This window comes from Ciconia boyciana, chromosome 6 (assembly GCF_034638445.1).
Source record: "Ciconia boyciana chromosome 6, ASM3463844v1, whole genome shotgun sequence".
NCBI classification, from domain to species: Eukaryota; Metazoa; Chordata; class Aves; order Ciconiiformes; family Ciconiidae; genus Ciconia; species Ciconia boyciana.
In genome coordinates this window covers 43,809,001-43,835,315 of record NC_132939.1, presented here as the reverse complement: position 1 = coordinate 43,835,315, position 26,315 = coordinate 43,809,001, and the positions used below count along the sequence as shown (strand labels likewise).

The following is a 26,315-nucleotide window of genomic DNA, read 5'->3' as shown; positions in this document are numbered from 1 at the left end:
ATGTCACATAGGCCTCCCAACAAGGGTCTTGCAGCAGGTCCCTGCAAGTACCCATTTTGTACCATCCATAAAAACTCAAACTCAAAGCCCAGATTGCTGCACATTTGGTTCCTCCTGCACGTGCAGCAGAGCAGGTTTACACTGCTGCTGGCTGCTGAAATACCCAACTACTGTACTTGCAACAGTCTATCTACCACTATACTGACAAGAACGAGCTAAAACAGCTGCAGTCTGTGGCCATGGTGAATATCCCTAATTTCTAATTAATTTCTAATTAAGCAGATATGAAAACCATCATCACACACTGCTCCCTGGCATCATCACCTAATACCATTTGGCCACAGAGAAAGGACACTCAGACAGTCAGTCTTGTAGGTTTGGTTCCTTGTATTTGTTTATAGCTTGTTCAAAACATTTAATTTAGGGTTAAGACAGGTAGGGCTATGCACAGGTGCTGAAAGGTTTGCCGTCAGACACCACTGGCACAGCCAAAGTTGAACCACAGGCCATTCATGTGAAAGTATTAAGGTGCCTGACCTGAAGTGAGCTGTCACAAATTTAAACATGGCAAAAAAGCATGACTCACTGCTATGTGGAGTTCCAAAAAGCCCTTAGTAGAGGAAAACATGTGACTTTGCACTTGCTAAAGCAGGGCCACTCTAGAGTTTACAGCTGCTATCAGCCCTCAAAGCTCTTCCTCTTCACAAACAACAGCGCTTTATGCATGAAGACTGTCTCGAGAGCAAGACAGAGGAGCTCTGATGGAACCATATTCCATTGAAATGTGCTGTTTTATCAGTTCACTTCAGAGGAAAAATTCTGCTTTATCATTTACAGGACGTCTTTTAAGCACATGAAATGCATGTTACAGGAGCTGGGATCGCAGGGGGATAGTGCTCCCCAGACTATACGCTCGTCCAACAGTTCCCTGCCCCCAGCAGTCCCCTCCCTCCCCATCATTTAGCTTTAGTTTCCTGCTGTTACTCGTCCTTCTCCCTCATACCATGATCCTAGCACCACTTGTGTTGCCAGGACAGTGCTAAAGACCTGATGCCAGTGCTGTGAGGAAAAAGAGAAGGGAAGAGAATATGTGAATGGAGAAAAGCCAAAGGAAGAGGCATCAGATGTGCTGTAACTCTGTGCTGTCTTCCTTTACAGCAGTCTTTGTTGTTCCTCTTGAGGGCATGTATTTTCACAGGACACAGCCTGAGGTACCCATGCACCATGTCTTCAGGAAGCCACAGTGAAAATCTTTTCTCCATCACTTGTGTTGACACTGGACTTCACCCCTCCATCGCTGGCTGCGAAGGAGCCAGGAACAGGCTATTGTGACCATGGGCTGAAGAGCAGGCAGGAGACATGCTGCATGCACCAGTCAAAACCACGCTCGCTGGTGCATAAAGGGAGTTTCATCCGGTTACACCTAAGTTTTCTCTCTCCCCTAGTTTTAAATGTCATAAAATATGAAGAGACTTACACGTTAGAAATACGCTGGTGAACCTTAGAAATGGTCTGGTTAGGAGATCATGTAGCTACAGCAACAACGTGCCTTTCTCACAGGCCGAAGGCAGGCCCACTGCACCGCTGGCCCTAAGGTGCCCTCCTGGCACCTCCAGGTGCACGAGGAGCGGTTCGGGGCTGAAGGAAGGGAAGCTTGTATGACAGCCCACGTCCTCCCAGCAGCACAGACAAAAAGTAAGGGTGTCCTGGGGGCTTGCCTTGAACCGCCTTTAGCCTCCTCCAGTGCTCCCTCCCAGCCCTGGACAGGGGTACAAGGCCCCACAAAGGGCCCGCCCTGACTGCAAAGAGCATCACCATTACGCAGGTGATAAGGAAATGTTGGAGGGGACTCTCTCCTGGGCAGGACGCAGAAACTTTGGGGCTCCTGTAGCTTAATCAGCTCAAAGATGGACCCTGTGGTTGGCACCCCTACATCTTGCCCTCATCTTGCCCAGGGCTGGGCGATGGTCCCCCAAAGGCAGTCTCCCTTGCCTGAGGTAGTAAAATGGCCGCTGTGAGGTGCTGCCCCGCCCGAGGCAGGGCAGTGGAACCCGGGGGGGCCTTGACCTGCCTGTGGCAAGGCAACGGCACCCGTGCGGGGCAGTAAAATGGTGGCCGTGAGGCGTTGCCCTGCATCAGCTAGCAGAATGGCGCCCGTCGGGCACCCGGCCGGCGGCGGGCCGCGCCGGAGGCGGTAACGGGGGCCCCGCGGAGGAGCACGCCGCGGGGCAGGGCGGGGAGGCCCGGCGGCAGCGCGGGAGTGTGGCAGTACCGCGACGGGCACCGCACAGGGCTTCTTGGCTCCCCGCGCTCCGCTTCTGTGCTTTCCGTTTCCTCCCAGTTAAAAAAAAAAAAAAGTATATATATATATTTATTTTTTTTTTCGGCGAGTGCGGCCAGTGAATGTGAGGCTACCCCGGCCGATCGGCGTTTTAGCCGGGGCGGTGGGGCCTGGCGGGCGCGGCCAGGAAGGGCTCCCCGAGCGGCGTCGCGCTGCCCCGAGCGGCGCGGGGGTGCCCGAGCGGGCGGCGGCCCCGTTCCGCGCAGAGGCGGCGGGCGCGGTGCGCCTGGCGGGCGGCGGCGGCGGTGAGCGGGCCAGCCTCGGCTTCCCCGAGGCACTCGAAAGATACTTTAAAGGCGGTGAAGAGACACTTCGCGGGGCTGATCCATTAATGTCGCTTTATTAGCAGCTTGACACGAGAAATCAAAAATTTTCGGGGCGATAAGTTTATGTTTGTTTGTTTTCCGCTCACAATGAACCCAAAGAAATTGCCGCTCTCCGGCTTGCCAGGCGGGGGGGTGGGAGCGGGAGGCGCGGGAACGCGCCGAGCTGCCGGCGCTAATGGAGGGTTCTGTTTGTTTCCATGATTACAGCTATAAATAATAATAGTTTAAAAAAAAATCCCGACAACTTCGGGTGTTTTCATTCTCCGTGTCCCGGGGGTTTCCCCGGCGGCGCGCTGCTCCCGGCAGCGCTCCCCGTGCGCGCCGCCGCCCCGGCCGGCTCCGCCGTCGCGTTTTCAGTTCGGAGGATCTGGCGCCCAGAGCCCGGCGCTGCCTCCTCTGCCTCCCGCTCGCACCCGGGGCCGGGGCCGGGGCCGGGGCCGGGGCCGAGGCTCTGCGCCCCCGCGGCCGGCGCACCTGGCGCTGCTCCCGCAGGCGGCCGCCGCTGCCGCCCTCGCCGCCCTCCTCCTCCTCCTCCTCCTCCTCCCCAAACATCCCGCTCTCCGGAGTTGCAGCTCCGTCCCTTTTTAAGCCGTGCCCTACTTTGTATTGGCTGGTGAACAAGCCTGAAAATGGATATTACAGCTTTTTATGATATAATATCTCTCTAATTGGTGCTTCATAGGGCCGTGCCTGAATTCTTTTCAATTAAGCCCTAAACTACAGTAACTGTTTCTCTCGGTACATGCTGGAAAAGCCATTCACGAGAGAGGCGACTGGTACTGCACAATTCCAAAGTACCTTTAATGTGTCAAAAATGTTTTGTGAAGAAAGCAACACTGTAAATGCAATCACCTACATTGGTGTCCCCATTGTTAAGCGGGAGCCAAAGTATTGCTAATTGTCCTGCGTTTTAGCTGGGTTTTTAGAGCATTATGTAGTAAGTACACCGAAGGGTCAATTTGTGAAGTGAAATACTTAGCATGCAAAGCGTAATACAAGATGCTGTGTAATACTTGACCTCTCAGCATAATAAATGTAGCAGTGAAACGCTGTGCATTCAGGATTCGCTGAATAGAGCCTCCGCAGAGGAACAAAACCAGAAAATGTTCTCTTCATTCCTTTTTTTTTTTTTCACTAAGCGAAAATTATTCTTTATAATGGCCATTGCAGCAATTAGCCAGCATTTGGGGAGAATAAATGTGCAGAAATAGCAATTTCTTATTTTAAATGAGATTTTTGTATGGAGCCTGCAAATTACTTGGAGGTATATGAATAATTGTTGCCTTAGTTTTATGCTACAGAATAGGGTGTGGGTGGGTATAAAGATTTCCTATTTGCAGTTAAATGTTTAGACATTTTATTATTTTAATTTCACTCTCAGTCTGTCTCGATTGACCCTGCTTTCCCCACTGATCATTTCATGTATGCCAGGAAGCAAGTACTCAGATGATGGAAGCTTTCCAATTAGAGCTTTATGGTTTGTGTGTGTGTTGGGGGGGAGTCGTTCCTTTTTTTTTCCTTTTTTTTCCTACTTTTTTTTATGAATGTGACATGTAAGTGCAATCAGGTTTTACTCTGGAAGCTACTACGGTGTTTTGAATTTGGCCTGCTAAATCAAAACACTGTAAGAATGTAGCATATTTGATGGGCACTTCTCATTATCCTCTAGCATGGTAAACCTAATTGGTGCTTTATTTACACATTTTAAAGGTTTTGTGCTCTGAAAAGAGAGATGCAAAATTCTTTCTCTTGGGCTTCCAAATTCCTGCATTGAGTTTTAAGTGGATTGAAATTTTTGTGCTTCACTTGCTAAAGTGGGAGAAGTTTTGTGAATATGAAATTAAAACACTTTCAGAGAAAGCATGGGAAGCTCTGACAGCTAGAACCTATTAGGAACAGTTTGTTTTGGAAAAATTAATAAGCCTCAGCACCTATTTCACTAGAGCAGTGCTGGAAGTTATACCCTGAATAACAGAACTTCCAGTACAACTCTCTAAACATTTGACGAAGCAAAAAGCTTGGATAGTTAATTTAGAATATATAACTTCCTCTTACTTGATCTAAAACTTTCCTCCGCTGTGTGAGTTCTCTCCCTGCACTCTTATTCCCTCCTAGCCACCTATTCTTCCTTCTCTAAATTGCACATTAGCAGGATTACCTCTGAAAGTGTGACTTCTTGGGTAGTGGAATGACGTAGTCTGAAGACAACCACTGATCTCTTACCCAGTCCATAACACTGAATGGCCTCAGAACTGAATGGCCTCAGAAAATAAGGATTCTTTCACAGAACTTGTTCCTGTTCTTATAATACGGGCAAATATTTTCCACAATTTTTATGCTTTAGTAGTGTTTGGGGCTTTTTTTTTTGGCAATAGTTTCTTTTTGATTATATGCAATAATAGAGTACAATTAATAATGCAATCCTGGTATCTTGTTTAGGCCTGATCCTGCAGTCACTGTGTGTTTCAAAACTCCTTCCACTTCATTAAGGTGTCTTGTCTGCATGGATTTTTGTTTGCAATCCTGAGCTAAATGCAGTCAGTTTGTATTTCATATATCTTTAGAAATAATTACTATAAAATAAACTTTGCTGGTGACCATAAGAAATACAGTTACATCATAGTCTGTATTAAGGAGTCATAGTAACCTTTAGTAACCTTTCTTTTTTTTATCCTCTAATACCTCTTTTTTAATGATCTTTTTGATAGAAGATGAACAACTAGCCCACAAAATGAGTAGAACAAGTGTAGAAATTACCATTGAACGAAACTGTAGTTTTAGATCCTCAGCAGCATCTAGAATGAGTATTTTGTAAATCAAAAGTATTGCTATTAATGCTGTACACAGAAATTTTTCTCTTAACTTACTCAATGATATTAGAAACAGATTCCATGAGTTTATGTGCTGGTAGAAGCATAGGCTTCACATCAGTGATGGTAATAGTGTATTATACTGCAGTGTCATGTTTACCGTATATTTTTGTCAGCCTGACGTGCTCTCTGTCTACCACAGTATTTTCTGTGAAAGTTCAGATCATCTTTGTACTTTTGAAAGAAACTGATCTACCACAGGAGCATCCCTTCTAACTCAAACTTTGTACTCATTTGAGTACCAATGTGTCCTCATTTGAGTTGGAGAGTGGTCACTGTTCAGTCTCCTCTAAGTTTGCAGTTCTCACATTGCGTGAACAGCTAGAAAAAAATCTTTGGCTAGGTTCTCTGCTGAGCTATATTCTCTGAAGCCAGTTACTTTGCACCAGCAAACTGTTTGTCTCCCAGAGATTTATATTACTGGAAAATAAAAATTCTAGCTGTCCCAATGGAATCCATGGGACTAGCTTCTAGCTTTCAACCATTCCAAGAAATCAAGTGAGTTAATTGCTATGTGAGCTATATGCCATTCAATTTTTTGAGGTATACATAATTAGATTCACAGTATAAAGAAAGCTTGTCTTAGCAGGAGAAGATAGAGAAGACAGCAGCTCAGTAAATTATTCAAAACTCCCCGGCATGCTTAAAACTTCTACAATTCAAAATATAAATTCAAAAGATCAAACAATAATTATCGCACACATCACATAAACTCATGTAGCGTATCTTCTGCATTTTCCTTTTGTCTTTGCCAGCTGCTGGGGAGTGTGATGATGACTGGTTATACTAGAGCACTCATGGGTAGTCTGTTACATTTCAATAAAAAGGTCGACTCATTTTTCATGATATCCAGTCGTGACTAGTGCCTTCATAATAACAGTTGTAAGAAAAAAATCTGTCTTTTGTGTTAGTTCCACACAAAATGTTCCCAGGTAACATGTTTTCAGTATATATTGTAAAAGCTCCAGTATGAAAAGGAATTTTGTAATGGACTTTTGTTTCTGTCAGCTTTGGGAAAGCACAATCAGTGGAGCAACAGAGGACACGCCACTTCTGCATCATCTTAGCTCTGTTGTGCCTGTTAGTCTTTAATGTGGTATATAAGGAAAAGTAGTCAAGGATTGCTAAAAGCACATATTTTCAAATCAGTGTGTTATCTAGGAAAACTAAGGGCTTAGCTAAAGCAAGCCTTGACAGCCATCAGTAGTATTGTTCAGTCAAAAAGCGTAAGTGAAGGAAATGCAGTTTCTTCTACCTGTTTTTTCTGCCTTAGCCACCTTTATGAAAATATTACTTATACATTTCTGTGCTTCAATGGTTAATTCTCTTATTTAAATAGTTAACTAACCCAAAATAATCTAAACAATAGTCAGCCAAAGTCCTTAAACTTGGTAGTTGCTTCCACATATGGTGTCACTAATAATTTCTTGATCCAAAAGCAACCAAAAATAAAATTCTGTATCTTTGCTGCTTCACAGGTACCACTGATAAGCTTCAGAGATACAGGAACATTAGAAATGATGCAGGGGCAACCAATAGCCTGACATGATATTTAGCAATGTGCATACAACCAAAAGTCAGGCACCTAATTCACTGTATAGACCTGATTTTCAAAGTAAACACACATTTCTCACTACTTGAGAAAACTTTAATTTATTGCCATGCATATATTCAGGAGTCTCCTTTTAGGCAACTAGTCATCTATTTGTATATGCTTACCCATTTCTAGAAAGAGGAAAGTAAGTCCTCTGTTGAGGTCAATTTATTTGCTGGGAAAAAAAACCTCTTCAGCTATCATAAGACATATCTATCTATCTTGTAAATTAAATTAATTTTATTTCCAAACATGTCTAAGGATTAATGTGATCAAGCATTGCCTGATAATATGATATGTATGTTTACAAAATGATTTATCAAACAGAAATAGTTTTCCTCATCTTCTATCTAGTAATTTTTTTACATGTAGAAAAATTATTTGATGTGGTGTGCTCTATTCATTAGTGGCTCCTGCTCTTGCAAAACAGAGAGTTATGGCTGGTAGGCAAGATGGGGTTCTTTGGTTCATTAACTTACTGCTAGATGTTAATGAGGACTTTTAAATTTAGGGAGAGAAAAAGGCAGCTTCGCAATTGCTGTCCATAACTGCCTCCCTTCAGTGTTCTTGCAGATTCACCCTCACGGGTAACTTCCCCACAAGTAGCCTTTATGCACAAGGTCCATTAAGAGACTGAATCAAGTATTCCATTCACAAAAATAACCCATAAGCTGTGACCTCCTAACTCTTTCACTTAAGCAGACCCATAGTGTAAAGAAGTGTAACTGATGGTGTACTTAACAGATTCGATTCAAATTTGTCAGAAAAAAAAAAAGTCTAAACAGGTGTTGGAAAATAGCATAACAGAGCATTAACCCGGCATTCAGAGGTAACCAAAGGACTTGTATCTTACAAGACAGGATGGAGGGTTGGGAATATATCAGGATGAAACAAGTTAAGGAGGATCCACCTGGCTTGTCTTGTGTCTTCTACTGATTGTCTTCCTTCCTGCAATTTCTTCTTATCTTTTTTTTAACTGTTGAACTGTTGTCGTGATTCATTTTGCACAAATTACGGAACACTCAATCAATACAAGTCATTCCACCTCTTAGTCTTACTTTCTGATGTATTAATACCGTATGTGATATTTTCTTCAACATTTCTGTTACCTCCAAACATAGTCCAGAGAGTTCTATGAGAAATATAATTGCTTATACCTGAGGTCAAATTTTACTCCAATTTTATGGTGTCAGCTCTGTATGAAAACAGCAGGAAATGTACCTGTATGACTGAGAATGGAATTAGCTCCAAGGCTGGATATGTCTGGCCAAAGGACAAAAATCCTCCAGATGTCAATGTATATGAGAAAAAAAGAGGCAATGTAGACATATATATAAAGAAGCAATCGCATTAGTTTTAAACTAAGATTGTCAGTAAAATGAAAAATGTAGCAACAGCTATAGAGCAGTATAGGGGGCAGTTGCTATAAATCAGATGGGAAAAAAGTCAAAGGCACTCAAAGATGATGGTATAAAATGGCACAAGGTAAACAGAACACAACTGGAGATTGGGGTAGTTTTATTTGCCATGTCACAATAAGCATAATAAGATGTGTGAAATTTGTCACTTTAAATCTTCTCTTTTCGTGGAGCATCATAAAGATGTTTATCCAGGCTTTTTCTGTGAATTTGCTGATGAATCCTAAAATTACAAATGAATGAGATCTGGGTTTTGAATGAGATCTGGCTTCAGGCTGAGATCAAGTGAAACCATTGATTTACTATTAATTCAGTATAAACACATAAATAAGGACAGGTTAATCCACTAGAATCTGTGTATTTATGAATCTTGGCAAACTATCCAGGACTATTGAGTTTTTCATCAAATCTGAGCAAGTTTCCTTTGGCTGCAGTATGAACTCTGAGTATTTCATACAACTCCAAAATACTGTTTTGTTTCTCCATATATATATGTGTATATATATGGATAGATAGATTTATGTATGCATATGTGCATTTATACAAAACTTCTCAAATATATTTCTTCATCTATTGTTAATAGTTGAATCTCTGAAGAGGGCTATATGTTACATAGTGTTCATTATATATAAATAGAAAAAAAATCAAAAAAGATAACCATTGTATATGTAACATTACCTTTCAATATATTAATTCATGTCATGGAATTCATCAATAGATTTGAAGAAAAACTGAAGTCTGGGATTTTGGTTATGTAATTTTTTCAACATTTAAAACTAACAAATATAATAACCTGTCAGATTGAAGTGGAGCTTTGACCTATTGCAATAGGAGTCAAAGCTGTGTTTTAGTTCTACAGCTACTAAAAAGCTTGAACTTTAAGGTAAGTGTTTTTACTGTGAAACAGTAAGCATTGCATGGGTTAATTAGCTGTAGACTTCATTTTCCTCACATATTTCATTTGGAAAGCAAAAATTAAGGATCAAGAATTAATTAGCTATGTACAAACTATGAAAAATTGTTGAGGCAAGTGCTGTCTTGGTAATTCATGACTATATTTAGACATTGTAATGATTAGATTTTAAAAGAAACAAGCTCATTAGAACATTTTTCCAAAGTCACACAGAGGTCAGGGATGACAGCGACCTTATGTAAAATGGAGACTAAATATCTGCTATTCTGTACATTGTATGGAACTGGTACAGTAAGGCTAAAGCCTTTTCCTGTTCAATGAGTTGGAATTAAACATGCTAATTTGAGATCTCCTTCAAGTATTTTATTTAACTACTTTGGCCTTTAATTCCTTTATATTGCATCATTTAATATAATGTTATTTATATATACGAAGCACGTTATACTTATTAACCCATGTGCAAAAATCTAAAGTACAGATTTTATGTAATGGGCTAATTACAGGACTTTAAAGCCACCTACTGAGTTTTGCTAAGCTTAACAACAGGTTCACTGAACTGGATAAATTTATTCAAACTTGTGGAAATGAACCCCATTCTATGTGCAACCGTACTGGGAAAACACACAAATTATACCTCAATACCAGTTTAATGGGTCAAACAGTGAACCTGAATACCAAACTTATCTACATCTTGCAACAGCAGAGAAGCTATAGGCCCTGGGTGGGAAGAGGAAGTGCCCATTCACAGTTTCTTCCTCAAGTCTGTGAATAACTCAGACCCAGTATATGGGATGAGCGACATTTTCAGTGTATGTAGAGTTGGCTTAATTTTTCTTATGGTGGCCTTTGAAGCCATGGTTTTAAGATGCAATACATGTGTTGTATGCAATTGTAGAAGAAAGGTAAAAGATATCATCCCTTACTGTATCTTCCTATTACACCTACTATGTGCATGTTTTATTTATTTATTCATTTGGATATGCTTTTAAAACCGAGTTTACTTCAATCAGTCATTTCATATGCATCCATTAAGACTGAATTTCAGCTAACTCGTGTGTTTGTCAATTGGGTCAAATTTAATCAAAGTTCAGCAACTGGATCTTTGTCAAAACGGAATGCAATCAGAGTCATGCCAAAAAATCTCTTATTACTATACTTCTAAGGTAGTGTTAAATTTTTGGCTTCATTATCTGAAGAGTCTAGAAGAGGCTTAGGTTTCCTATTTATTGTTAAAAGTTTCACAGAGGTTCGCAAGGCTTCTTTGGCTTCTTTCCTTGGATATCCAAAGTCACTTCATTGTTTTCCATCAAGTTAGTCTAGATTTATGGCAGTGGAATTCAGCAAAATATGTCCCCTAGTAACCCTTTTTTTTTTAACTTTGAACAGTATTCAAATAAAAGCAAAATGAAAAGGTCAGCTTTCTTATTCTAGCCATAACCTATCCTTCAAAAATGACAAAGCAGTTTGCTATTTTAAACACCACTGTAGTCTAAGGTTCATATGTGATTTTTTCATTTGCATTGTTCTTCAAAAGTATCGTGCAGATTATCTAATAAAATTCTTTTCTCAGAAATTGAGTATTCTGTTGCTGAGATTTTATGTATCTATATTCTGTTTTGGATAACTATGCATAATCTATTCAGTAGCTGACATTTGGGTCTTGATAGATACATTCAAGCATGTACTTTCAGGAATAATAATGCCAGTGCACTGCGTTCTACAATGTGTGCAATGAAAATGTGCCTCATAAAGCCCATAATTGTTGCTTAAGTTACAAAGATGATTTTTTTTCCCAGTAAATGAGGAACAAACCACATAATCTTGCTAACACTATATGCCCAGGAAAGAAGAGTTTAAATAAGAAATGCATAAATTTAGCAGACTGCTGTAACAAATGAAATGGTGTAGCATTGAAAACATTTGAGGCAATTAATCAATGCTGTGTTTGCACATATCATTAAATATATTATACTAAGTTTAGATTTGATTTCTATGCTTCTTTTATAAAGAGTTAAAAGAAAATACATTTGAATTCATGCTGATACTGAAAACATGCTCCTAGCTCCTAGTTTCTTGGATTTCGAATCATTTCCATTAACAAACAGCTATTTGCCCTCTAATAAAATATGTCATTATGCTTTATTCACATCACACAAAAGAATCACTGAAAAATCGCCCCAATGATGGCCAATAATTACACATTTTGCTCCTGCACGAGCAATGAAGAAATCTGTTCATTGGAGAAAGCAGGTGCTGGGGCATCATGCTAATAGTCAATGTGTGCCACAGTAATTAGCCATTGCAATTGCTAAAATTAACAATTAGCTAACATGCAATTCTCTTTTTGCAGGCTGCAGTTTACTTTGTATAATCCTTGTATGTTCTTAGTAATTATTCTGACAGCTTATTATTTTTATTTTTTCTGGTTTGAACACAGCTTTAACATTTGAATCAGTCTACCCAAATGTTCAACAGGCAGTATGAAACAACTGCTTCACTAGGCAATTTCTAAGGAACAAATTTGTTTTTATTCTCAACTTTGTATTGTTCAAGAAATACATGATTCTTTTGTAGAGTAAGAACTTCTCATCTTATTTGAGAGCTTGGGACCACAGTGAAGGTATTAAGGCTTTTTTACACTGGTAGATCATCCCAACTTTTTGGAAAAATTACTATGAATTATTCTTTGCAGTTGGGTTCCCAATCATTGGTTCATGGCCACTGGTTGTCTGCAGAGCTCTTGGTGACAATCTGTGGAAACTTGGCAGGTCACAAAGTTCTAATTCTCTTTGTTACTACTGTCAGCTAAATAATGCAAAAAGAATCATGGAATATACTAACCTCTCACCGCTTTTCATGTGAAGACATGGTGGTGTTATCCCTGGAGTTGTTTGATTTACAAAGGCCTTCACAATCCTACTAGGAATCCTTCAGAATCATTACTAGTGTATGGTCCATACTGTAGAAATGGGAAAATAAAAACCCCAGCCCAAACCCCAGAAAAGAGTAAGGACTATCATGCACAAATTAATGGTACGCCCTCATCTTGAATACTGTACATTGGTCTTGCAAGCCACCTCAAAAGAGAGTAACAGTAGACATAGAAAATAAATTTAACAAGGATGAGCAATGGTATGGAATGGCATTCAAATTGGGAAAAACTAAACAGACTGATCAGCATGGAAAAGATGACTGACTGGGATATAGTAGGGGCATATATGTTTATAGGTGGTGTGCAGAAAGTGAGTGAAGAAAACTAATTGCATCTTCTTAAAAAATAGTTGAGGGGCACTCAACAAAATCACCCAGTTGAAAAGGCTCAAAAGCAATGACTTTTTCTCATGGTGCATAATTAAGCTGTGGAACTCATTGCCACAGGATGGCATGGGGCAAATGGCTAAATGCGCTGAAAGAAGAAATGGCTGGATTCATAGCAGGGAGGTCCTCAACAGTACCCATAATCTACTTAGGCGGCCTCAGGCTCAAAAGACTCTGAAGCTGGCAGGATACACAACTGTATAGCAGGGAAAGCTCTGTCTGCACATACATAGCTTTTCCTTGAAAATCTGACACCCTGTTCTAAGCCATTGTTACAGAGAGGCTTCTAGAGCTAGATGAAACTTTGGTTTGACCTGCTCTAGTCATCTTCTGTTTTGTTTAGCAATACACACTGTATAAAAATCTCAGTAATGTGCTACAACAAAGACGCCAAAGAGTTGGATTTTTTCCTTACATATTCAGGTCAAAATTCAGCTGACACATAAATCTGTGCAACTCAGTTGAAGTCAATGAAGACTGAACTATTTACATAGACAGATCATACCCTGCATGTTTTGCTTTGGGTTTTTTTTTGTATTAGTAGATAGGTAGCGATAACTGGACCCACTGAAAACACTGGTAGCTTGCTAACCAGAAGGGCCATATTCTTCTCCAGCACAGGCTTACACCTGTGTAACTCCAGTGACTCCAGTGGAATTCTTCCCAATTTTATAGGTGTAAGTGAGACGATAATAAGGCTTGGGGAATTTATGTAATCTTCTGTAATCAGCATGGCATCTGTAGCTGGCACCAAACCAAGAGCAGTTTTTTAAACAGTTCTTTAAAGCTCCTCCGTGTTTTTTAAATATTTTAAAATGTGATTTGCTCCTCTGCATACTAACCAGCCAAGCCATGTTAGACAGAAGTAAGATGTCTCAGCAACTGTAGTTTTTGACCTTATTTTTAAATAAAAAAGCTCATCACAGATGGAGTCAGAAAGAAATAACAAAAACGTTCTCGAGGATTGGTGTGATTTTCCCAAAGAAGACGGAGTGAGGCATGAGAGTAAGACTAAACTATGGAGTCCAAGCCTTTAGTAAGGCAATAATTATAGAAGGATCAGCTACAAGAGTAAGGATCGCAGTCAGGCATGTTTTGGCTGTACCCAGCACACTAGGCTCAGTAGTTCTGTGGCTTCTATGCAATACTACATTTGGTGACGGAGAACAACTAATGAGAATGGAAGATGCATTCCATTTTCTGAGGAGCTATCTGATATTTAAGGTAATATTCTTGATGACCATAACCTCTGTGGACTTCAATGAAAATATTTTCATATACATCAGCTGAGAAACTAAAGCCTATAGCCATGGAAAGAATAAGCCACCCATGAGTGGTTTAAGTATGTACACCAAAGGGGGCAATCAAGATTTCTGTCTTAAAGCCACAGGCACCCAATGCCTATAGAGACTTACATTTTAGATGGAAAAAAAATCCATGCATGTCTAGATTGCTGTTTATATCATGCTAAGAAGAATCTTTCTGTTGTCAATGATAAGCAGTAGTGGCAAGCTGAACTTCTCAGTAGCCCACGAGGTAGATATATCCTGCCTGCATCCTCTGTGAGGCAGAGTCCAGTACACAGGAGTGTGATTTTAACTCTGCTAGTCAGGGCTGATGCAAAGTTCACAAACTTATGTCTCAGCTTAACCCACAAAAGAAGATGGACTTATATTAACATACTGAATGACGACATGTTGGGTGGCTGAGGCATTGATACAAGCTTATTTTTGTTACTTCTGATATTGTAGTAGGAGACAGAAAGTAAGCTGTGTGCCATAAGTGCTGTTTTTATCCGTGGTACAATTTTACCCAGTCTGGTTCACCAGGAGATGTTTTGTCAGAGACAAAAAGCTTTGAATAGGTGCTGGCCTTTGAATTTAGTTTCCATAGGTAAATGTCCACTGTTCATACATTTTTACAGGTGCTTCTAAAGATTAGGGAACTTAACTAACTAGAAAAGAAGAGACTCGTAGTTCTTCACTGAATTGTACCTGTTGGATAAACTACAGAAACACCCTCAGGAGGAGGGAACTCAGGACTTCTTAAACCTGTGCAATTATCCTAAGTACTAGACCTAAGTGAGGTCATTCATCTCACATTCCTTCTCTCTGTTCTAGCAAATTTTCAATTCTTTTCTAACAAGTGGAGCACTTTCCACAAGGGCATTGGCATTACTTCTTTTGTCGGGCCTGGAATCTTCCCGGGGTGCATGGAAACCCCATTTCAGGGTGAAATCTGGGCACGTGCAGCTGTCTTTTGTACACTGGTAGAACATAGGATCATCTCAACTTTTTGGAAAAATTACTATGAATTATTCTTTGCAGTTGGGTTCCCAATCATTGGTTCATGGCCACTGGTTGTCTGTGGAGCTCTTGGTGGCAATCTGTGGAAACCTGGCATGTCACAAAGTTCTAATTCTCTTTGTTACTACTGTCAGCTAAATAATGCAAAAAGAATCATGGAATATACTAACCTCTCACCGCTTTTCATGTGAAGACATGGTGGTGTTATCCCTGGACTTGTCAGAAAGCTACTCAAACCCCAAGGACCGGCACTGCAGCTGAACCAGAGAACCAACCCGTGCTGGTATCAGTCGCCCCCCCACACAAGAAGAAATCTTGGAAGCGAAAGTCAGCTCGTTTAGTAAGGGATGAAGAAGCTTCTCCTAAGAGGGAGCAGGAGGAAGAAGCATACTGCCCTGGCAGTGAGGAGGCAGACTACTCTAAAACAGAGCCATCACGAGATGGCCTTCATATGGTCAGAAGGGAGGTGTGGCCTTTGGCAGCTGGGTTCTTTACCGGATGCTAAGAGGCCAGAATCCTGGACCACCCCACAGCATATGCAACTTTGTACACCTAGGCATAAAACTTGACTACTTGAACCCAAGAGAAGAAGATTTAGAAGAAGATGTAGGAAACAGAATTCCCCTGTAAGTCCCCTCACTAAGCAGAAAAAAAGATGTAACTGGAACACACCAACTATGTAATAACCTTACTGACAACAGCATGCTGGCTCTTGAATTCGTCAGTGAAGTATCTGTTAGTTGTGATGCATCCCATCGCCTTCGTTCCACAGCAAGCCCTACAACTAAAGGTGAAAAGCAGATCATTGCCTCAATGTCATGTTCCACATAATTTTGTTGAGAATTAAATGCCATATCTCAATCCTGGTGGGAACAAAGAAGAGAGAAGAAATGAAAAGCTTAAGCTTGCATAACGATAATACACATACATAGCACATAGAAGATTTCCCTGAACTGGGGGAAATTCATCATCTTAACACAGCAGTCTACCTCTATGTGTATACTTTATTGAAAGAGATCAGCTCAGATCATCCCCATTAAAGCCATCTTGAGTTTCTCCAATAGCACACAGTGGTCCAAATGACGGGCTGTAACATGCCATTTAGGAACGTTCAAGTCATATCATGTTAGGGTACTTGCTTCTATACTGCTCACATTTAGTCTAATCTCTAATCTGGTTTCAGGGTTGTAATTGGAGTATGCTTGGACTGTAGTCTTAGTTCTCAATAGCTACTGATATCTTTTCCTGTGAGCATTCCTGCTTGAAAATGTTCCTTTTCAGGTTTATCTTACTGAATCAAAGACTGGGGGAAGCGAGAGATATTAATGTCTCAACTCTTTTGCATTGTCTCTGCAAGTTCCTCAAATTGCTAGCCTCAAGCCTGTGGTCCACCATAACTATAGAACGGTTGCACCATCTTGCTCCCATCACAGACTTCCCCCACCACATATAAGACTTAAAATACAAACACAGGGGAATTAAAATTTTATGGTTTCTCTTACTTTACTATTATATTAGGTCACCCATATGGTATAAAATATATTTAATTACCAATTTAATATATACCTAAGTACACATTTTGTGTGGCTTGGGCATGCTGATGTCATAAGATCATAGAATATAGAAAGAAATAGATTATGCTCTGCTAAGTTATAAGAATGATTTCGGTATACATCTGGTATTTGGTATATACATTTGGTATACAATGGTTCATCATTTGTGAATGGGGTAGCAAAAATTAATTACATAGGGCATCCCAAAACAGCAGTGACAATTTTAGAGCACTATATTCTGTACCTGGTGCACGCCAAATGGTTGCCAAACATGATACCAAAATATTTTTGTGGCTGCTGTTATTTTTGTTTCCATTATTGAGACTATTTCTTACGTTTCTGCCTATAAGACCAAGGGCTTCATTAATTTCAGTCTAAGAGGGATTTGAAAGTGTGGAACTGATTTAATTAAGACATTTGGGATGACCTGAAATTCAGGATGAATTCAAGGTAAGTCACAGCTGCTCATACAGCTGCTCAATCCCACTGCAAATACTTAGAAATCAGCAACAAAGATCATGAACTACCAAGTTTTAAATTTATATTTGGACTAAACTGAACATGACCAATGTTTTATTTCAGAGATGTATCATAGTCCTTTTTAGAAAAAAATCATAGTGTGCAGGCAATTTACTGATAATAATCTTTATAACAACTCAGGAAAAATACCTTTACAGCATTAGAAATTTCAAATCCTGGCACATGGAGCAAAGTCTAGATTTTTGAGATTGCTCACTTGGTGCCACTGGCGCTACCTGGAGCTTTAGGGCACTTAGAGCACTGCATGGTGGCTCACCTGGCAATGAAACTTATGTTACTTGCTGAAATGACGTATGTGTTCTCAAGAGATGAATCAAGAAAGTTGATGGGCTCACCGGCAAAAGCTTCTGAAAATCAATGAGAGGTTTACTGTTGACTTCAACAGGCTTTGGATCAGGCTTATTGTAGAGATCTTCAGATACATGAATGTTACATGGCTGATCTGTCTGAGAGAGGAAGACACATAGTAAGGACACAAAATCCATGATTCCTTAGACCCTGTAGGTAATCTCAATGCCTATATTTCATTTCATTTGTACTGGCTCCCAACACAGGGAACAAAATACAAAGCTAAATAATCTCTAGAGCCACAATCAATTTTAGAACAATGAAGACGGTTTTATTTTACCATCATACCTGTTAAAGATGTGCTAAGGATAACGTTTTAGGCATGCTCTCCAGAATATGTATGCTATGGAGTAAATCTCTTGCAGCAAAAGGGTAAATGTTGTAAGCTTCCTTATTTAAGATGCTGCTGTATATAAACCAAGGCATATAAAACTACAGTATGTTTCCTTATATAGAGACATATAATCAAACAAGAACAAATCTACCACCAACCGCTTCATACTGTGTTGTGCTTTGATAGCAAAGGAAAGCCAAGTTTCTAGCCTGGGTCTAGCCTGACTCAGGCCATAACTTGTGAGTCCTGCTATTCTAACCCTTTCTCTTGATCTGCTTTTCAGCATGTCTTAGAGTACACAGCTCAAAGCAGCAGGGGAGTTTCTTAGCAAAGGGCCACCCACTTGCATATTATTCCTTCCTTGCCTGTGACATGACACAAGAACAAAGTAGACATTAACCGCTACATTAAACCCAGAAGGAAAGTAATCAGTAACCTGTTATTCCCTTAATAAAGGGAAACACATGCAGTGTGAAATCCAGAAGACTAATCAATAGCCCCAGACAATGCAATGTGCCAAACAAATTTCAAATCAATTAGAATCCTTGTTTTCTTTGAAATGGTTCACTATACCTAAAGCAATTACTCGTTCATTAGACCTAATTTAACAGCATGACTGCCCTAGCAACAACTGGCAGCGTCTGGCTATCAAATGGAAGAATGGCAGCTTATTTCTGTCTGTCTGTGAGTCTAATGCCAATCAAAAAAAAATTTAATTCCTTTATGTAAGACAACTTTTCATTAATGGGTAAAATATTTTCTGTGAAGGAAGAATCAAGTATCCTATTTGATTTGGTTGAGTTTGGTTCTATTAACTAAGTAAGGGAATTGACGTAGACTTTGTATGAAGAAATTCTGAAGTTCTTTAAATGTTTCAGTAAGTTGTGATACTAAGATATGCAAGAAGGAGGGGAAGTTTTAGATCTCCTTCAAGAAATCCTTTGGGATTTGGAAAAGAGTAAGTCCTATATATGTTTGCATCAGCTGCACGTTTACCACAATTGAAATGGCACAATAAGATTAGCATGGTCCGGCACAGGATGACACAGATTCGTCAAATGGTCCATAATCCCTTTGATGGGCTCAGAGGGCGTTCAGCATTTGATACAAACCCTCCCTATTGTCCTCCCCTGGCATTGGATCAGGCCCCTAATACCATAACTACAGGTTTAAAGTGATGTTTTTATATTTTGTTTCCTGCTCTATTCAGTGATATGGTAATAGCATAGCATATGGGCCTTACGAGATTTTTTTAAAAACATTTTAAGTTTTTAATATATGTTCCTTTCCCTCCCTGTAAATCTCATACTCATGAAACCAATTTTTTCTCTTCCTCCGTTGTGGTGCACGGCAATCTTGCGATGAAAGAGATGTACCTGGAATGGGGTCAGCTGGCGGGAAGCCACCTCCAGGAGCGGGGACTAGCTGCCTTGCCATGCTTGCAGCATAGATATTTCTAGCCCTTACAGTGAATAAAGGCAAACAGGAATGTTACACACCTTTAGTGGTTGGTATCAGGGGTGTTTCCAGGACCTAAAGCAAGTTCCAGAGCTAGCTGGGGCTTTTTCCTTTTTAATATTACTGGGGCAAGGTACTGCAGTGTCAGGTACTCCAGGGTTAAGATACTGCACTGGCAATCTGTCCAGGATTAAATCCACCACAATTGTGGCCTGTAAACTTTAACCACAGGGGAAAAAAAGAAATGCTTGTCTAGAGGGTTATTTTTAAGGGCCATGATTTGAAACCCTTATATTGTTTACTGACCTTTAAAGATGTGACATTCTTCTGTAAAAATCCTTGTAAACTCTTCAGTGTATATACATGTGCATATATATAAATATACATAGCCTAAATATATATAGCCTAAATATATATATAGCCTATACATATATAGTCTAAATATATATGTATATATTTATAGCCTCAGTTGGAGTATATTTTTGTATTAATTGAAGTAATTTCTAATTTCCAGCAGATAAAAAACTCTTCAAAATTATTTTAGAAAGCCTTTAAACATTTTTTTTGAGCTATATTTAGTGTCAAGTTGATTTCATTACTTTTAGAACAGCTGCTGTTACAGGGAGTTGGAGCTGTTAAAAGTGACCGTAAGTATTTATCTAAAGATATTCAACTTCAGTGTTCAGTCTTGCCAGGCCTGCTAGACTTTTATCCTCCTGGGTGTTGCCATCCTTTCTGGTGGTGAAATACTCTCCCTCACTGCAGAGAGGATTAGTGAGATGGTATTTTAATTTTGAGAGGAGAATATTTTTCTGGAAGTTTGTCTCTTTTTTGTGGCAATCAAGGGCTGCTCAGGAGATGGAAATTTAAGAGGTAAGCGCAATAATCATAGAAGCATAATAAATGATCACAGTTCCATATTTTACCATATATACCTTGTCTGCGTCTGCTTGTATATGCATATTTGATGTTTTCCTGTAAATTCAGAGATGACTCACCATTCCTCACATCTTACACAAACCCAAAGTAGCTGAGCTTTCTCTAGTGGAATTTAATCTTGCATTACAGACCCAAGCAATGCTCAGGGTTGCAACTTGGCTAGCAGGCACAGATACTGAGATCCTATCTGAAAGACTTTGGATCACTGAATCCAAGTATTCCTGAACCTTCTGGCCCTTCTGCAGGCTAGTCTTTTCCCTGGAGTACAGACTAAGGAGCCATGAAAGGCACCATAAAATCAATAAAGCATGTCATTAAAATTTTTTCCTGATGTTTTAATATAGGCCTTACAGTTCACATATGCTATCCAGTACCGAGCAGATGCTTAGCTTTTTAAGAGGGTAAGAAATCTGAAATCACTTTATAACTCAAATAGTCTCAAATTGAAGTTCACAATAATCTCCAGCAGTGGCTCTGCCAACATTTAGAGTTCACTAAGAATTATTTTTAACACTTTACCATACATACATCAATAGCTGAAATATGTTATTAAGTGTGACTGAACAATTGGTTAAAATTAGTTGGAAGCACTTAGCTAGAAATGCTACCTTTTGACTGTTAGAGCAAGTGCCATGAGGCACCTTGAACTTAATAAGGAACATGAAATTAACTACAAATTATCTATTAACTTCCGCGCTTAACATAGTCAATAAAGTAGGACAGCTGTTCATGCCCTCACTTTGATGGAAAACTTGAGCATATGTTCATGTCCATTCTTTTTTGGCAAAACAAAAGTAGCCACTAAGCAATGGACATACTGGTCATATGCTTATATCTCCTTAGAGCCTATGTGACTTAAGACTATGTACCAGCATTCTGTTGTGCGGGTATGGCAACCTGAAACATGTCCTAAACTGGATATAGTTTCTTCTTGTTTTGCCAGCATTTGAAACCCAACAGAATCTGAAACTATCCAAAGGACATTTTAATACTTGTAACTGAGATATAATCATTATGTGGCTGTTGGGAAATAACTAAACTTGACATACAATAAATAATTGCACCTTTTCGTTTTGTGGGAACCCTTGCAGGTGAACTCCCTATGTTTTTTACATTTATCAGGTTTCATACATTATTAGATTTTAGCACTGATCTGAATTGGAACTGAAGTCATCTGTAGGTAGCTCCATCACTTTCTTAATTTTGCACAGATAGCATGCAAGTGTTGATTTATTGCAAAGCTGAACACATACTAGAAGTCATCTTGAGGTAAAGAAAGAGAGTATCTGCCAACTGTCTCCACGCCATGGCATCTGGGTGAGGGTCCTGCTTGTTGGCAGGACTACTCCTGAGTTCTTTTACCACATGGGAAACCCCACATGAACCAAGCGTGGATCAGAGAAACCCACTGTTTATCTGATCTTGTGAGGATGCTTCTGCATGCAGTGCCCTGACACCTAGTGGATCACATATAGACCTTTCAAAAACTGCTGAGCAGATGACACTTTGGAGTCTCTGTACTTTGCACGTAAGGGCAGAGGCATGTATTGGTATAGGTGATGAACATACCACATGTGGAAAGCACCCACACACAAGCGTTAAGGATCATTATTGCTGTTTCTTATTCTTTTAATAACATATGATTCCCATTTTAAAAACTTGAGTAGAAAATCAATACTTTTTGCTCTGCAGTTACATCTGTGTTATTAAGGGCTGCAACAGACAAGCTGAAATAACTGCAGTATTTTTAGAGCTGTTGCTTCAAGCTCTCTGGGCTATACCTGTAGCAGGGTTTACTACTCCAGTTCCCATGTCAGAGGTAACCATCCCTTTAGCAGATGTATCAGAACAGGATATGTATTTGTGCCTCAGTCCATCTTAGCTTACTGCTCAGCATCTCAGCTTAGAACATCAATGAACTACACATTATTTCTAAAGACAGGATTCATTCCCCCACACTTTAGCTGCCTAAAAGTGAGGCACCTGAGCTGCCAGTCATTTAGGGTCCTTTTGCAGCTACTGAAGAGAGACAAGGAATTCCAGAGACTGTAAGATAATTGAGCCCCACACTGTGTGAACTGTGCTTTTAATATTTAGCTTAGTAGCAGATACCACTCATGATATTCACAGATTATCCATACATTTTTGATATATAATGTCCAGTTAGACTCAAACATTTCATATTAGACTACAGCTTCCCTTGAAAAACAATGCATCCCTGCTTGTGTTTAGAACTTTTTTTTTAATAAGAATGTGGCTGGGGGATACCACTGGAATATATTTTTATCTTTCAAAATAAACATTTTCTCTAAGGGCTTAAGAGTAGTTGAGGACTACTGCATTGTCGACACTACTTTCAAATAACAATGCATTTGTCATCTTTGGCTGACTCTTACTTGTATAGTTAAAGACAATTCAGTCTTTGGCTGACTCATGTATAGATAAAGACAATTCAGTAGCAACAGCTAAGTATCACTTTTCTCATTCTTGTTTGGCAATGCAGGAAATCCAAGCACACATAGATGGCAATTGGATTTCTTTGTTTCCTGTTTGTTACAAGGGTAATAGGGCTGGAAGGGATCTCAAGATATCATCACATTGATCTTCCAGCCCCAAGGCAGAATTGACTGTATCTTGAAGTTGATTAAGGGAGGAAATGTAATCTGTGTTTTGTGTTCTGGTAATTAAGCATTTTACAAAGATGTGGCTGTGGCTAATCTGAAGAATGACTATGCATATACATATGTATGCCGTGATGAGGCATCTCTCTATGCAAGAAAGAACTAGTCCTAATAGAGCTGCACATGTTTCAGTCAATGCATACCTAACAGTTATATTGATAACGTATGAGTCAAAAGGGGATGGGATTCATCCTCTCATAGTGGCACTGGTTCAACAGTGAAAAAAACTTACTTCAGTGTCTCAATGAACATATGTAAAGAAGAATCCAGAGGGACAGAATAAAGAGCATTCAGAAAGAGACTCTCTTTAACACTTTCCATATAATTCCACTCTTTATAAAAGGCTGTTTCCAGGCTATTGAAAGGGCTTCTTCCAGGCTATTGACAGGGTGATGACAATCACCCAAGTTGTCCTGTTGAACTAATTCCCTACACTGAAACTATTTATTATTTCCTAGTATGCAACTGTGGCTTGAATAGCAAAAAGTTCATATTTTTTCAAAGCTTTTAGGGCATGATTCCTCTTATCTATGTTGGAATCTATATTATAGCCAGTATCATAGTGAGGCAACTCTCCGTCATCTTTGAAAGACCACGGAGATCAGGGGGAGGTCCACGATGACTAGAGAAGGGCAAATGCTGCACCAATCTTCAAAACAGGCCAAAGGGCAACCTGGGACTGCACAGGCCTTATTTCAGTCTCCAGGACAATCACAGAATGAGTCCTCCTTGAATGCATTTATGGGTGTATGAAGAAGGTGGTGATTGGAAAGTCTGCAGATAAAATCATGCTTTTCGCAGTCGCTTTCTATGATGAAATGACTAGATGTGTGGATGAGGGGAGTGCAGTGGATGTCATTTACCTTGCCTCTAGCAAGGCTTTGGACAGTTTCCAAAATATTCTTGTATCCAAGGTGGGATGTTGTGGTCTAGATTGTGGGACAAATGGATAAGTAAATAACTAGTTGGATGATGAGGCTCAGAAGGTAGTGATTAATGAGTCATGCTCTACCTGGAGGCTGGTAACAACTGGAGCACTACAGGGATCTCTCACAGGACCTGTCCTGTTAACCACCTTTATCAATGATCTGACGCAGATGGCAGAGTGCACTCTCATCAGTTGTGAGGTGACACCAAACTGGCGGGACCAGCTGATGCACTTGAGAGCAGGGCTGCCACCCAAAGGGACCCAAGATGTGCTGGAGGAACAGGCCAACGGGAATGTTACGAAATTCAGCAAGGACAAATGCAAAGTCCTGCCCCTGGGAAGGAAGAGCTCCTTGCAGCAGTACAGGCTGGGGGCTGCCAGGCTGGGGAGCAGCTCTGCTCCCCAGGGGAGCTGGTGGTCTTGGTGGGCAGTGAGCTGAACATGAGCCTGCAGTGTGCCCCTGCACAAGAGCATCCAGGGCAATAGTCACAGGAGCACAGCCAGTAGATCAAGGAGAGTGATTATCCCCCTCTCCTCAGCCCCGGGAGACCACATTTAGATACTTTGTCCAGTTTTGGGTGCACCAGTACAAGAAAGGTAATGATCAGGAGGGAGTTCAGCAAAGTGCCACTGAGATGGTCAGGGGTTAGAGCGCTTGCCCTGTAAGGAGAGGCTGTGGGACTGGGGCTTGTTCAACCTGGAAAAGAGGCAGCTTTGGAGGGATCTAACAGCAGCTCCCCAGTACTTGTGGGGTAGGCATTGCTGCTCTGGACTGACCTACCAGCCTTACCTCAATAGCCTCTGGTTTCAGCTTTGGGAAGGGCAGCTGTCAGTCATGATGGTGACACTGGGAAGGTCATTCAGCTCTGGATAGAGGAGGTGGAATTTGGGTAGTGCTGCCACACAGCCAAAATAATATCCTGTAGCAAAAGCAATCAGTTAAACAGATCTGATTAAAAAAAAAGACAGGAAAAGAGCAAGAGATGGTATTGATCAGTGATTAGAATAAACCAGCATTTTAGAATAAAAAATACGTATTCTGAATTAACAAGCAATGAAGAAAATTTTGAACTAGTACACAGGGAGAGAGGTACTTCCAGAAACATCAAGGTAAATTAACTCATAACAAATCCAGAGTAGTCACCAATTTAGGACATTGCAAACTCTCACTTGGAAAGGCTTCAAATGAATTTTGAAGTCTCCAGTATTATTTATTTTTCATTTTCCCCTGTTTACTGCAATCAATAGAAATTAAGGGTACTTAGTAATTCACAGAAGCTCCCCAACAATTTGAAGGATTGGCACAACCGCAAACTCTCTAAGAGACTTTGGCCATCTGGGCAAAGATTCTTATATGAACACTCAAAGGTGTGGTCCCTTGCCCAGGGCACGAATAATTTGAAAGCCCTGGAAATTTATAATTGATATTCCAAGCATACACAATATGACCATACACCATAAAAAATACTACACTATAAAAAAAGGTAAATATTGCTGAGGCAAAACCAAGATCATATTTTGTTCTGTGCTTGTGATGTTTCCAGAATACCTGGGCCCTAAACTCCTACTTGGCATCTTCATTGTTACTGCAATAAAAATGATAACAATATAAAGCAATTAACTCCAGATACTTGAAGAAGAAGTGAACAATACTTTCAAACTAATTAAAACAATTCAAACTCATACAGATTACATCTGAGAACCACAGATAAAAATACTTGGCAAGAGTCTACTCACATAAATAAAAATCAGTTTAGAACAGCCATTACATTTTATATGCTTATTAGTAAATAATTTTACTATTTTCACAAAAATGTGTGTCTACACATAGGTTTATGAATAAGTGATCTGTACTAATGAGGGACCTCAATGCAGCTGAAAAGATTACAACAACTTTCTGTTCCTAAAATTGTGCATTTGCATTTCCAAAATCTATGGGTGTTTGTTATTAAAAATTACTCATTTTTTTACAAAATTCATTATGCTTTTGAATGCACCTAACATTTTTGCAAAATGATGCATAGAGGAATTCAGGCAAGCAACTTCTCTGCCACTGTTTTTAAAAGTGTTGTTCCATCATTGGTTATTAATGAACAAGTTTATTACAAATGTTTTAACTTGGTTTTGTGAATTTTCCTCTACCAGTAACATTACATGAAAAGCCTAAAATCACTGTGAAAAATTCAGGGTGATTTAAGACAGCTGTCTTGTAGCAGATCCTGACTTTTGAGGATCACCCTATGCATTAAAAGGAAAGAAAAGTTCAGCTTGACCATTATAGTGAAAATTAAGAAGTAGGGAGGCTGTAACATTTTGATGAAGATGGACGCAATCAGGTTTTGTGTATATGAATCATTATTTGTTTTCCTCTTAAGGGAATTATTCAAATTGTCCACTAGCTTTCCAACAAAAAGAAATAAAATTAGCTATAACACTATTATAACAGCA

The 26,315-nt window shown here is 40.0% G+C and overlaps 1 long non-coding RNA gene across 7 annotated transcripts in view; it reads right to left on the bottom strand.

The window, feature by feature from the left end:
- Window positions 1-8,542: 8,542 nt before the first annotated feature.
- Window positions 8,543-26,315, bottom strand: part of LOC140653609 (uncharacterized) — a 68,673-nt gene continuing 50,900 nt past the window's right edge. For 3 of the 7 annotated variants that reach the window (XR_012043166.1, XR_012043162.1, XR_012043167.1), the window contains 3 exons: window positions 24,658-24,787; window positions 17,436-17,625; window positions 11,030-15,949 (listed from right to left, as the gene is read on the bottom strand). This is a non-coding gene — a long non-coding RNA (uncharacterized lncRNA). Of the gene's footprint in view, window positions 8,773-11,029; window positions 15,950-17,435; window positions 17,626-24,657; window positions 24,788-26,315 lie in introns of those variants that run through there. The other 4 variants (XR_012043165.1, XR_012043163.1, XR_012043168.1 and 1 more) reach the window with 4 other exon arrangements.